The sequence below is a fragment of the Balaenoptera borealis genome, assembly GCF_965194805.1.
Source record: "Balaenoptera borealis genome assembly, chromosome: 11".
Taxonomy (NCBI): domain Eukaryota; kingdom Metazoa; phylum Chordata; class Mammalia; order Artiodactyla; family Balaenopteridae; genus Balaenoptera; species Balaenoptera borealis.
Genome location: NC_138868.1, coordinates 58,336,230 through 58,351,629, shown reverse-complemented (window position 1 = coordinate 58,351,629; position 15,400 = coordinate 58,336,230). Strand labels below are relative to the sequence as shown.

The window sequence follows — 15,400 nt, the reverse complement described above, 5'->3', positions numbered from 1 at the left end:
CCTTTAATGTTAAATGTTCCAGTTGCCACTCAGGTGGGCTAATATTTTAAATTTGTACTGATGCAACATGAATGCGATCAAAATTAAATTATCCTAAAATATTCTGCAGTGGTGTTGCTATCACATGCTCAATATATTTTTCTTAGTTCAGACACCTTGAACCACTGGTTTCTAGCTTTAAAATGTATACCAATATCAGGAATACAAATTTTTCATCTCAGAGATAAACCCAGTTCTTGGTCAGATATCTCTCAGCTCTAGAAGACATAGGGTTCTAATTACTACTCTTGCAACTTTAAGTGATTCCCACCAGAGTTGGCAACTTGAGTTTAACCATTTGATAATGGAGTCTCCAGAGACCAGGATTAAGGCAGGTGTGGAGGTGGCAACTATCATATTTTTTTTAACTTTAAAACAGAATCAACTAGGAAATGGACCATTAATTCAGGTACAGTGTTTGGGGGTAGTTATTGGTATACAGGGAGTGCACACTTATTTACGTGCAAATTAACTTTAGAAAACATAATAACAACATCAATTTATCTACTCATATACACACCATTTATTTTAAGTGTCATCGTGAAAATGTGAGTCTGAAACTTCTTAACACTTGCGATTCTTTGGAATATTTTGGCCATGAGCAGTCATGCGTTGCATCACGGGGCAAGCCTAGCTTTCGTCCTTTTTAACACCTTTGCAAAGGACAGTGTGATTTCACAGCAAATGGAAAGAGACTACTGTTTGATCTACATCAGCTGTATGGTTAAATTCATAGCTTTTTTTTTTTTTTTGCTTAATTGAACTAATTATCTCTAGAGATTTCTCTTAAAAGTCAGCCTTAGCCTCTGAGAGGTAGACAACAGGCACCTAAGCGGTAGTTCTTCTTGAAACATGACTTTGAATTTGAAAATTCTGTGAATCACTTGAGGTTTGGTGATTTCCACTGCCTTTAATTGCACTGCCTGGAAAGTGCAGATCATTCTCTGCATGTTGTAACTTTTTGTTATAATATGACATCAGAGTACAACCATTCTGGGGACATTTGAAACAATTAGTATATATCAAGAGTCAATGTAAAATTCAAAATGGGGTGCTACCACTGCAAATATCTCACCCAAGATGTCTGAACAGATCTACCTTCTACCCACTGCTGAGTTCATATGCATACAGGCAATGACAGCTCTGTCACAAATTGTTCCTCTTCCTAGGAGCAGTGAAAAAGTTCTTTCTGGCTTCCCTTGTAATACACATTCAGATTTCAGAATCATTAAAATACGAAAAAGTGTCCCTCTTAGAATTAAGGAAATAGAGCATTTAACATTCCAAAGGACAAATTTCTTCTGTATAAACACAGAAAAAGACCTATGCTGTGAGCATTCACTCCAGTACCTTTATGAGAAAGAGAGAGAGAGAGAGAAGATCACTATAGGCCTATACACCAGAACAGAAGTAAGTTTTACGTAGAGAGTTAGTGACATATGAATTTAAAGTAAAATAAATTTTAAATATTTGAGCTCAAAATCAAAATAATTTTCCCTCTGATTCCATTTAGAGAAAATTTAAGATACTCAAGTTGCTTATCTTTAAAATTAAGAGGGGGCCAATTACCCCCCTCTTGTCTAGAGACAATTACCTACAATGTCTCTCTCTTCTTTCTCTTCCTCCCTTTTCCTCTCACCCTCCTATATAGTTTTATGTGTATGACTCTCTCCCTCTATTTTTCTTTCTCTCTGGAGGAAAATAAGTTGATTACTGTTTGTGTGATGATTTGTATTACAAACTGTAATAGGACAGCTTGGGGTTAGAGTATCTATTCACTGTGAGTCTATGACTAGGGCAACCATACATCCAGCCCCAAACAACCTGTGTGTGCCTCTTGTCCCCGTGTAAGTATTAACAGGTCTCTGTTTAGCTTGCAGAAGTATCCAGGTTTGACTGATAAATTGTATGAATGAATAAGGAACCCCAAGCAAATCATAAAAGGCTGCTTCTGAGCAAGTGCCTGTAAACTCTGTATGTCCATAAATGCAGGTGACTGAGGACTGTGGAAGAGTCATTTTCTTCATGACAGAAAGAGAAAAGGAAACTGGGTACAAGTTACTCAAGGGAACTAAAGATGGGGATTTGGAGACCTCAATCGGGAAGGTGACGTGGACTCTTGCAGACAGACCTGAGGGGCAAGAGATAAAGTGATGGTGGCAGGAGAGGCAGACCTGGAGCGGAGAAGGCAGGAAGCCAGGCCGGAGTCCCTGGGTATCCCTGGGCTTCCCTCCTGCAGAGGCAGAAATCTGTGTGTTGTGAATGTAACAGTGGCTCTGGTGCCCCTATTTTCCTCTGGGGTTTCTGTGAGTGCTTGTCAGTGTTAATTTGAGAGACGTCATGTGCTCCACTACACAGCTACACACAGGCTTTTCTCTACTCTGAGGCTAGATTTCAAAAGCAGAACATTATACTCTTGGGAACCAGGATCACCCCGGGGGCATCGGGGATCACAACCCACAGGGGAGGAAAATCTCACCAGGACACAGTCCTGGCCATTTAGATACTTTAAAACTGAGCCAGATTCCATGCATTGTTTAATGAGCAGAATATTCCCTTACGGTCCTTCCCTCTACATGTGCTTTCCCTCCCCCTACTCTCCCTTCCACATTTTTTCTATTTCATCTTCCAGCCTCATCCATTCTCCTACAAGCCCTCTTTCTCCACTAACTGCAATACATCATACATAGAATTTGATGGCCCCCTCTTAATTTTAAAGATAAGCAACTTGAGTTATCTTAAATTTTCTCTAAATGGGATCAGAGGGAAAACGATGTTGATTTTGAGCTCAAATATTTAAAATTTATTTTACTTTAAATTCATATGTCACTAACTCTCTACGTAAAACTTACTTCTGTTCTGGTGTATAGGCCTATAGTGATCTTCTCTCTCTCTCTCTCTTTCTCATAAATTGGCTACAATCTCTAAGCATGAAGCTTGACAGCCAAGCTCCTTCCAGAGGAGGTAGCCAGGCAAGATGTTGGCTACTCGGTGTGTGCTGCATATTGTGATGGGGGGTGGCGCTCAGATGGGCAGCAGGTTGTCCTAGAGACCATTCAGTCATCTCTTCAACAAAGATTTACAAGGTGTCTACTGGGAACCAGAAGCTGCTGGTCCCTGGGGGTTCAATGATGAAAAAGATGATTAGGTAGAACTCTAGGATGGAACTTGAAGACCAATGAACAGCGCAGGTGTGGGAGACGGAGAAATCGGGCTTCAGAACCTGACTCTGCCGTTTACTTGTGTAATCTTAGAGTGGCTTCATTGCTCTGAGACCCCACTTCCCTAGCAGGGAAGCACGTGGCTACTCAGAGAGAGTTAAATGATTCATCTGAAATAATGTTGTATATCGTGAGAAGTAAGGATGGAGGGTCACAGTGGGTTTTTTGTTTTTTACAGACATCTAGTTTTTCTAGCACATTTGTTAAAAATGTTTCCTTTCTGGTGTCTATGTGACCAGCTCCCAGTAAAAATCTTGGGTGCTGAGTCTCTAATGGGCTTCCCTAGGCAAAAACATTGCACATATGTTGCTGCATTTTCAGTGCTGGGGGAGAGGTGTGCTCTGTGTGTCCCTTCAAGGAAGGGAGAGAACATAAGGAAACCTGCACGTGGATTCCTCCAGACCCTGCCTGCCTGCCTTTTCCCTTATGATCCAGCTGTGTGTCCTTTACTATGTCACTATAATGTCTTAGCCATGGGTACAACTAAAAACTAAAAATAAAAATTTTCTTTCTGACTGCTAACTGGTGAGGATGTAGAGAAATTAGAACCCTTGTGCACTGTTGGGAATGTAAAATAGTGCACTGTGGGGAAACGGTATGACTATTCTTCAAAAAATTAAAAATAGGTTTACCATATAATTCAGCAATTGCACTTCTTGATATATGCTCAAGAGAATTGAAAGTAGGATCTTAAAGGGATATTTGTATACCTAGGTTCATAGCAGCATTATTCACAATATCTAAAATGTAGAAGCAAGTATCCATTAATAGATGAATGGATAAGCAAAATGTGGTATACATACCATGGAATATTATTCAGCCTCAAAAAGGAAGGGAATTCTTTTTCTTTATCTGTTTTTAATTTATTTATTTATTTATTTATTTTTGGCTGCGTTGGGTCTTTGTTGATGTGCACGGGCTTTCTCTAGTTGCGGCGAGTGAGGGCTACTCTTCGTTGCGGTGCACGGGCTTCTCATTGCGGTGGCTTCTCTTGTTGCGGAGCATGGGCTCTAGGTACGCGGGCTTCAGTAATTGTGGCACATGGGCTCAGTAGTTGTGGCTCACAGGATCTAGAGAACAGGCTCAGTAGTTGTGGTGCACAGGTTTAGTTGCTCCACATCATATGGGATCTTCCCTGACCAGGGCTCAAACCCGTGTCCCCTGCATTGGCAGGTGGATTCTTAACCACTGCGCCACCAGGGAAGTCCCAAGTAAGGGAATTCTGAAACATGCTACAACATGGATGAACCTTGAGGACATTATGCTAAGTGATATAAGCCAGTCCAAAAAAAAAAAAAAATTACCCTATGATTCCATTTATATGAGGTACTTAGAGTAGTCAAATCCATAAAGACAGAAAGTAGAATGGTGGCTGCCAGGGGCTGGAGGGAAGAGAGAAGAAGTTCACATTTAATGGGTACTGAGTTTAAATTTTGCAAGATGAAAAGAGTTCTGGAGATGGATGGTAGTGACGATTGCACAACAGTATGAATGTACTTAATGCCACTGAACTGTCACTTAAAAATGCTTAGGATAGTAAATGTTTTGTGTTATTTTACCACAAATTTTTAAAACTTGGGGAAAAGTCTTTTCCTATTGGATTGAGTTGATGTCTTTGTTGAAAAATAAAATGACAGTATAAATGGGAGTCTATTTCCATCTCTCTATTCTGTTCTATTGATCTATTTCTTGATCTCTATGTCAAAACCATATTATCTTGAATACTGTAGCTTTAGAGCAAGTCTTGAAATGAGGTAATGTTAGCTCTCCAACTTTGTTCTTTCAGAATTGCTTTGGATATCTTTGCATTTCCATATAAATTTTAGAATCAGCTTGTGAATGTCTACCAAAAAAATAATCCTCTTGGGATTTTGACTGGGATTGTGTTGAATCTATAGATCAATTTAGGATGAGTTTCCATCTTAAGTAACTGAACATGGTATATTCCTCCACTTATTTAGATCTACTTTAATTTCTCTCAGCAATGTTTTATAGTTTTCAGCATAGAGATTTTCCACATATTTTGTTAAATTTATTCCAAAATGCTTTATGTTTTACAAACACTGTTTTAAATGAAATCTTTTACATATTAGCTACAAGGACATATAACTACAAGTAATTTAGGCATATTAATATGGTACCCTACTATCTTATTAACTACATTTATTAGGGCTGACGTATGTATTGTAGTTTCCTTTGGATTTTCGATGTAAATGATTATATATGTGAAAATACAATCAGTTGTACTCTACTGCAATCATCTTCCTTCCTTCCTTCCTTCCCTTTTTTCTTTCTTTCCTTTTTTTTGGCTTGTTCCTTACCAGTGTATCTCAATTACTCTCTATTAGGTATGAAGTTTGCTGTAGGATTTCTGTAGGAGTGCTTCATCAGGTTACAGAAATTCTCAACTATTCCTAGTTTTCTAAGAATTTTTCTTTATCATGAGTGGGTTTTGAAATTTGTAAATTTCTTTTTCTGCATCTATTAAAGTGATTATGTAGTTTATCTCCTATACTGTGTTAATATGGCAAATAATATTAATTGATTTTTAAATGTTAAAACAGCCTTCCATGATTCAATTTGCTAACCTCTCATTCAGTATTTTTGCATCTATGTGCAACAGTGGTTAGTCTAACTTTTTAAAATATTTTGTCAAGTTTTGGTACTATAGTTATTCCGGCCTCATAAAACAAGTGGGAAGTTTTTTCTTCTCTGTTTTCTGAAATAATTTATCTAAAACTGGCTTAACTTCTTTCTTTCATTTCTGATAGGATATTATTTCTTCCTTTGGTATCTGATAAGATTCACAGTCAGAACTTGTAGGTCTAGAATCTTCTCTGGGGGAGTATTTGATAATGAATTCAAATTTATTAGATATAGGACTATTCAAATGATCTGTTTTTTCTCAAGTCAGTTTTGCTAAGTTGTATTTTTCAAGAAATTTGTTGAATTCTTAAGTTATGGATAATCCTTCGAATGTCCTTTAAATGTCTGCAGCATCTGTAGTAATTATCCCTCATTTATGCCTAGTATTGGTAATTTCCATTCTCTCCCTTTTCCTTGATCCATCTAGCTAGACTTTTACTAAGTTTCTCAGGCTCTTCAAAGAATGGATTTTAGATTTTGTTAACTTTCTTTATTGCTTACCAATCTGCTATTTCCTTGATTGCTACACTTATTTATTTATTTATTTTTTGTCTATTTACTTTGCTATTCTTTTTGTGGTTTCTTAAGGTGAAATAAGAGGTCATTGATTTTTTTTAAGCTTTCTTTTTTTTTAAATACAAGCATTTAAATCAACAGTTCCCTCTAAACACAACTTTAGTTCCATCCTAAAATTTTTGATATATTGTATCTTTGTTAGCATTCAGATCAAAATATTTTCTAATTTCCCTAATTTCTTCTTTGGTCCATATACTATTTAGAAGTATATTAATTATCAAATATTTTAGATATTCCTAGATATTGTGTTGTTACTGACCTCAATTTAATTCCACTGAGGTCAGAGAACAGCTCTATGTGATTTTGATCCTTTTCAATTATGGCCTATCTTGATGAACACATGCACTTGAAAAAAATAGCATTTTGTAGTTGTATAGTGTTGTACAGATATCAGTTAGGTCAAGGTGGTTGACAGTGCTGTTCAGAACATTTATGTCTTTACTTTTCTTTTTTTCTAGTTTCTGAGGGAAGGGTGTTAAAGTCTCCAACTATAATTGGAATTACCTATTTATTCTCTCAATTTTAAATGTCTTCTCACCAGTGTCCTTTTAGCATTACAAAGGGTCTTTCTATCCTTGATAAAGCTCTTTGTCTTGAAGTCTGTATCAGGCAGGGTCCAGAGATCACACAGCATTTGAAGAGCAAGTTTCATGTAAAGCATTATTAATTAGTAACAGAGAATCAATTACTAAGGGGCAAAGAGACCTCTAAGGAACACAATAATAGCTGATACAAGGAGCAGCCACTGCCTCTGGGGCACAGGAACAGTACCCAAGGAAGAGGACCCTAAGCAAGAGACTCAGACCTTGCTGGAAAGTGTGTGATTTGACAAACTGGTGGCAGAGAAGGTCAATGAGGTGCCACAGACCGCAGCTCTCATGTAGGAAAGAACACACTAGCGAGCTGATGAAATTCACTAGGAAATTATCTACTGAGGTATCACTGAGACTCACTGAAAGCTACCTTCTGAGGCACCAAATGAATGCTCCCGGAAGACACCTGCTAGGCTGCTTCTCTGAAACTCACGGGGAAGGTGCCTAGGAGGCACCTGCAAGAGTCACTGGATTGCCACCTCGGGTGCTGGTGTCAACTTGCTAAGAAGCCACCCACAAGGAGACAGTCCCTGGGGAGTGAGCACCACTGGAGGTCCTGCACACACACTGTGGCCCACCACATGCCCTGGGAGAGAGTAAGGAGAAAAGCACACAAATCACGGAGAGAAGCCTTTTCCTCCTGCAGTGGCCCTACAGCGCCCTCTACTGACAAAAGTTAACAGAACCGGCAAAGGTGAAATATTTACAGGGTCCACCTCCAACATCACAAAGCAGGCCAAGGAGGATGGATTTGGAGATAAGAAACAATAAATTATTTACTGGCAAAAGGTGTAATTTGTTTGATATCAAATCAAGCAAGTCCTGCCTCTTTATGTTTACTATTTGCATGATTTCTCTTTTTCTGTCCAAATACTTTCAGCCAATCTGCATCTTTATATTTAAAATGCATTTCTTTTAGACAGCATCTATAGTTGGTCCTTGTCTTTTTTTAATCCTTCTGTCAAGTTTCTGATTTTTAATTGGAGTGTTTACTTCATACACATTTATTGTAACTATTGATATGGTTGGTTTTAGCTCTACTAGTTTATTAATTTTTTTTTCCTGTTTGCCTCCTCTGTTTTTGCTTCTTTCTTCTTTACAACCTTCTTTGGAATTTTTTTTTAGAATTCAATTTTTATTTTCTCTCTTGGCCTTTTAATATATCTCTTTGCATTTTTAAAAGTGACCACTCTATTGATTACAATATACATTCTTAAATTTCCTCTCTGCTTAGAGTTAATCTTGCAACATTTGTCATAAAATGTAGAACTCTTGCAACCCCATAGGTCCATTTATCTCTTCTCACCTTCCTTTGGGTTATAATTGCCCTGTTATTACAACTACATACATTATAATTCCCACAAGACAATGTTATAGTTTTTGCTTTAGTGAGTCCCATATATATATATATATATATATATATATATGTTAACTAAGAGATTTAATAGAAAAATATAGTCTATTATGTTTACCCAGATACTTACAACTCCCAGTACCTTTTCTTCCCTCCCAAAGACTCAAGTCTCCATCTGGTATAACTTCCCTTCAGCCTGAAGCACCTCCTTTTATTATTTCATGTAGCGCAGATCTTCAATCAATAAATTCTCTTAGTTTTGTTTTATTTTAAAGTGTCTTTATTTCAGCTTTATTCTTGAAAGAAAATATCAGTTGATATTCTTATTCTGGGTTGTTTTTCTTTTTAGCACTTTAAAGATATTTGCACCGCTTCTGGGCTCCATGGTTACTGATGAGAAGTCAGCAATATTCTGCGTGGTTATTGCCCTTTATGTAATGTGTCATTTTCCTTAAGGTGCTTTAAATGTTTCTCTTCATCTCTGGTTTTCAGCAGTTTGACTATGATTTCCTTAGATGTGATTTTCTTTATATCTATCATGCTTGCAGTTCTCTGAATTCTTGAATTTGTAAATTTATGTCTTTCTCAACGTTTGGAAAAGTTCAGCTGTCTTAGGGTTCTCCAGAAAAGCAGAACCAATAGGATAGAGAGGGAGAGGTATAAGAAAGGGGAAATTTATTATAAGAATTGGCTCACGTGCTTACGGAAGCTGAGAAGTCCCATGATATGCCATCTGTAAGCTGGAGAGCCAGGAAATAACGGTGGTATAATTCAGTACATAGGAATCAAGGAACTGATGTCTGTGGGCAAGAAAAGATGGATGTCTCAGCTGAGGAAAGAAGTGCAAATTCACCCTTCCTCCACCTTTTACTTTTATTCAGGTCTCAGCAGATGGGACAATGCCCACCCTCATTGTGGAGGGTGATCTTCTTTCCTTAGTCAACCCATTCAAATGCTAATCTCTTCTGAAAATACTCTCACAGACATACCCAGAAATAATGTTTTACAGTTATCTGGTCATCCTTTAGCCCAGTCAAGTTGACACATGATATTAACCATCCCATTAGCCATTATATCTTTAAGTAATTTTTCTGCCCATTTCTTTCTTTCCCCTCCTTCTGGATATTCAGAAGGAAACCTTTTGTTATTGTCCTAGTTCCTTTGAATCTCCTTTCATTTATTTCAATATTTTTTTCCTCCCTACTCTCAGTTCAGATAATATCTAGACTCTTTCCTCCATCATCTCCATTCTGTTAAGTCCACCCAGGGAATTTTTATTTCACAGATTGTATTTTTCACTTTGAGAATTTCCATTTGGTTATTAGATTCATTTCCTTCTTTATTGAGATTGTGTGTCTTTTCCTTCACCACAACCATATTTTCTCCACTTCACTAAGCATAGTTAAAATGGCTTCTTTAAAACCCTTGTCTGCTAATTCCAACCCTTGGGTCATCTTAGAGTTGATTTCAGTGGGTTGTCTTTCCTCTTGCAACTGGGCTACAATTTTCTGGTTCTTGGTACATCAAGTCATTTTGGATTTTATTCTGGTCATTGTGATTATTATGTTGTGGAACCTCTAGATTCAGTTACAGTTCTGAAGAGTGCTGATATTTTTGCTTTAGCAATTAACTTGGGGTCTCAGTCAGGGTTCTCCCAAGAACCAATACATATGATTATGATAAAAGAGATGTATTTTAAGGAATTAGGTCACAAAATTACAGGGCTGGCAGATCTGAAATCTGGAGGCTGGAGGCTGGAAACTCAGGTGGGATTTGTTGTGCAGTCTTGAGGCAGAATTCCTTCCTCTCCATGAAAACTCAGTTTTTGCTCTGAAGGCCTTCAGCTGATGGGATGAGGCTCACCAGCATTATCAAGTGTAATCTCCTTTAGCTTAAGTCGATCCATTGTAGATATTAACCATGTCTACAAAATACCTTCACAGCAGCACCTAGATTAGTATTTGATTAAGTAACTGCAAACTATAACTTAGCCTAATTGACATCTAAGACTAACCATCACACTTGGTTAGACTCACACTGCAAAGTTGCACACTTGTAGTAGATGTGCATTCTTTAAGCCTTAAGTACAAGCTACTTTCGGCTTGCCCCACACGTGTAGGAATAAGCCGGAGACTTGGACAGAGTTTATAAACACACTTTGGCTCTCTTTTCTGAGATTCCTCTCTCACTTTTCAGGGGCTGTGGTCACCCTGAACTCTTTTACTTTGTTCTTCAAGCTGGAAGGACTGGATGTTTTGTATCATAGGTTTACCCACTCAGCATAACATCAGTTTGGCTTGTCCTCAGGTTAAATGCCGTAAAAATGAAAACCCATACCCCAGACTACACCCTTCTTTCAAATTTTTTGTTGCCCTCCAGAATCCACCTGCTATTTTGTCACTTTCTAGTGCCTGCACATCATTGTTTTGATTTTCGTTTTTGCTTTTGTATTTAGCCTACAGTTTACAGATGTGACCTGTGGAAGGGTAGGATCTGGTAGGAGTTTACTTGGCTATACTGAAAGCAGAAACCTCACAGACATTGTGACTATTAAATGAGACAATGAAAGAAAAAGCTTAGCACATTTCTGGCACGTGGTGAGTGATCAATAAATGATAGCTATTATTATTTATTAGGATGAACAGCTAACAGAGTAGTTGCTCTGGTTAAACATTTGGTTCAAAGCCAAACTCTAGATGGCTCTAAAGGTTCAGGGGGCAGCACAACTCCAGATTCCTCAAGAGATCTGCTGAGGAAAATTAGGAGCAAGGCAGGGCGTCGGGGTCATAGCCAAAGTTATTTTCCAAGGCTGTTTCCAGCTCCTTCCAGGAACTCGTGCTAACTGGGGGACTGAGGCAACCATCCCACTGTAAAACCGAAACTAATCCAGAAATTTTTCTAAAAGCAATAAGAGAAAACTGGGGCTTGGCAAGCACTCAAGACTAGACTATGCGCCCACTACTATAATGTAAACTTCATCGGGCAAAGATTTTTGTCTGGTTTATTAACGCACGTATTTCCCAGAGTCCAGCCCAGTGCTTGGAACATAGTGGGCACTCCATAAACGGTTGAAGGAATGGATGAAAATTCAGAGAGCAAGACTTCTTTGAACTTCTACTGGATGAGTTTGAATGTGCTCTTCTGAAGGAAGATGTGCTCAGAGAAGAAGAAAGCTGAGTCTGTGGGTACGACATACCACCAGTGGCAGCAAGTAAAACGCTGAAAGGGCAGATAAAATCCTTCTCCATAGAGCCTCCCTCAATCTGCTCAGCCAAAGGAGTGACCTTCCATCTCAGTCTGTCCTGGGGCTGCAAAACATTAAGACCGAATGAGTGGCCTGTGTACAACCTCTATTTGAGGTTTCATCAACATCTTGAAGCAGTTTTTGATCATTTAGGGTTTGGCACCCATCAAAACATGGGCTCTGCCAAACCCTCACTTTCTTTTATGTTTCAGCTCTAACACCCTGAAAACAATCTTGAGCCTGTTGATTCTACTTCTTCATTTTCACGATGTCATCAAAACATTCACTTTAAACGTATCACGGGCAGTCAAAGGAATCATCAGCTATTGGTCAGGGCAATGAGTCAGCTAGATCCTGACTATCTTCCCAACCATGCCCTGATCCTTCTGTCGCTTTCACATCCCTCAGTCTGTCCCAGCCACAAAAATCTTTGCACTGAGCCAGCAGCGTTCACTATTATTTAAAGGAAGCTAATTTTTTTTAAAAAATATATGTGCTCATTGGAAGATATCAGGGAAATTCAGATTAATATAGATCAATCTAAGGAAAATATGACCGCCCAGAGATAAGCACAGTGAACACAAATCCTTCCATTCCGTAGTTTTTCTCTGCCGTATATCTTATGCAATTGGGATGATGGTATAGCATAATTTTCTACCATTTCACTTAATAGAAAGGGAAAATTCATGTTATTAAATATTATGCAGCTATACAATTATAATGCCTATATTTATCCATTCAATCAAGAAATGTTTATTGAACATCTGCCAGACGCCTAGTAGAGAAGACAAAGCCCCAGGCCTCAGGGAGCTTGCCGTGCTGTGGAGGAGACACACAATAAGAGGATCACTTAAGTTGTAAGGGCAGTAAGGGAGACTGAGGCAGGGTAAGAGGCTAGCGTGCTGTCTGAGGGGAAGTCTGTCTGAGGAGATGCAACTAAGCAAAGATCTGGCTAAAGTGAGCCTCCGTAATACTCCGTGAAATGAATGAACAATAATAATTCACAGAACCACACACCTGATATGAAACATGTAGTTGTTGGAAATATCTCATGATCAAAATGTCCCTGCTGAACACTTTGAAGTCAGCGAGCGTTCTGAGCTGAGGACCACTCATGGCAACTGAAGCTACCAGAATGAATGAATGGAGTAAAACAGAGGAGAGAAGGAAGAAGGAAGGGAACAGTTCCTCAGAGTTATCTGAGGGGCTGTCTCCTGGGTTATAGTCGTCAGTAAGTTCCCCAAATAAAACTGAAACTCACTGCTGAAAAAAAAAAACAGGAAGAAGGAAAAGAAAAGAGCAAGTCACAGGGAACAGGAGGGATACAGAGGAGACAGAGGGGAGGAGATGGTGTCCATGCATGTGTGTGCGTGTGTGTGTGTGATGAGATAGTTGCTTCGGCCATAGGTAACACCAGATAAGAGAATGGAGAGAAGACGCTTTTCCACGTGACCAGAAGTATCGGCAGAAAATCCTATTTTATTGGCCAATAGAGGACTAAACGTAAAGGAATAGGGCTTTCTGATAACAGCCTAACATTTATCTCTGGTAAATGTTCTATTTTCACCAATATTGCCCTCTTGGTGGCCACTGGCTAGCCAGAAGCAATTACACCCTTCTTAAATTCCCATAGAATTTTATCTGTGCCAAGCATAGTGCATGGTAATTAGAAGGGGTGAAAAAAAACTATTTCCTGAATGAAAAAAACACCTTAAGAATGGCACTTAATATGGCCTATCCCGTATTATAGTTACAGACAATTTTTTCCCTGAGGTGTTGTCAGGTCCCTAGGAAATAGTCCTTCATCTTGTATATTTACAGTATTTGGTGCAGTAAATATTCTGTTAAGGGAGATAGGAAGCAGGAAGCAACTTGTCCACTCTTACTAGGCCAGCCATGTGACTGGCAAGTTTGAATTGGATTCCGAAAAAAAATGCCAAGGCCTGTCTGGTTCCAGTGCAAGAGACATAAGCATTATAAAAGTAACAGTGAAACAGCAACAACTACTACCCCCAGCATTTCCACCATCTCTGAGTACCTACTATGGGTATATCAGGGGGTTGACAATTTTTATCTTATTTAATTCTCACCGCAGGATGGGGCATGATTATTCCTCATTTCAAAGTGAGGAAAATAAGGCGCAGAAAGGTTAAGTTAGCAAGGCCAGAATCACAGAGAAAATAAGCTGCAAGGCATAATTCAAACCCAGGTCAGTTTCAATATGAAGTCATGCTGTAAACTAGCCAATGGAAATGCCTCTCTGTAGAGCAACTGATGCCTATCTAGTGCTTCAGAAGTTGTTGCATGCTCTTAAACCCCCTCCCTGCAATCAGAAGCCCTCTCAGGTGGCCACAATCTCCCTGGGGCCCCGCAGCAACAGACACCCTAAGGAGTATCTGATCAGCTTCATTTGCTGCCTGGCTTGTACAGTCCAGGCAAAAACTTGGGCTGCATCTCAACGTTTATCACTGCTCAGCAGCTGCTCGGGGCTGTGTGACCCGCAGCCCACACTTTCCTCTGTTCTGTGCCACCGTCATGGGGCAGTAATGCGCCATCATGTATGTACCGCTGGCGCTCCTTATTCAGTGCATGTTCACATAGGCTTGAACACTTCTGGGTGGAGGGATGACCTAGAAAGGGATTCTAGGCATGTGATTTTAAATAGCTAATGTGGACCACACACAAAATTTGTCAGTGCTTATTTATAAACTGCTTCTGCTATTTTGTATGAGTTTCTCCTTTAGCCTTCTTACTGAATCGCCGAGAGGCAATTCCATGGACTAGTCTATAGCATGGGCTTCCCATTGAAACAGGCCCGGGCTTGAATTATGTCTTTGTAGCTTCTCTGCTCTGTGAGTCTAGGCTAGATACTTAACCTCTCTATGCCTTCTTTTTTTCTTTAATTTTTTTTATTGAGATATAATTGACATATAGCATTATATTAGTTTCAGGTGTGTAACATAATGAGTCAATATATGTGTATATTGCTAAATGATCACCACAATAAGTCCAGTTAACATTCATCACCACACAGAGTTACATATTTTTTTCGTGCAGTGAGAACATTTAAGATCTACTCTCTTAGCAACTTTCAATTATACAATGCAATATTATTAACTGGAGTCACCATGCTGTACATTACATCCTCAGGACTTATTTGTTTTAGAACTGTAAGTTTGTACCCCTTCACCCATTTTGCCCAACCCCTATCCCCTACCTGTGGCAACCACAAATCTGTTGTTGTCTGTGCCTTTTTAAAAATTCCACATAAATAAATAAGATCATGCAAGATTTGTCTCTCTCTCTGACTTATTTCACTTAGCATAATGCCCTCAAAGTCTATCCATGTTGTTGCAAATGGCAAGATTTCATTCTTTTTTATGGCTGGGTAATATTCCATTGTGTGTGTATGTGTGTGTATACATATATATGTGTATGTGCATATACATACACATATGTATGTATATATTTCTCACATTTTCTTTATCCAATCATCCATCAATGAACACTTAGATTGTTTCCCTATCTTGGCTATTATAAATAATGCTGCAATGAATGTGGAGGTGCAGGTATATTTTTGAGCTAATGTTTCATTTCTTTCAGATGAATACCCAGAGTGGAATTGCTGGATTATATGGTAATTCTAATTTTAAATTTTTGAAGAACCTCCATACTGTTTTGCATAATGGCTGCATCAATTAACATTCCTACCCAACAGAGCACAAGG

At 38.8% G+C, this 15,400-nt stretch overlaps 1 long non-coding RNA gene across 1 annotated transcript; it reads right to left on the bottom strand.

The window, feature by feature from the left end:
* Window positions 1-711: 711 nt before the first annotated feature.
* On the bottom strand, window positions 712-13,535 carry LOC309606402. Its single transcript, XR_014231811.1, has 2 exons — window positions 1,609-13,535; window positions 712-1,380 (listed from the first exon to the last, which is right to left on the bottom strand). It is a non-coding gene; the product is annotated as an uncharacterized lncRNA (long non-coding RNA).
* Between the last annotated feature and the right edge of the window lie 1,865 nt (window positions 13,536-15,400).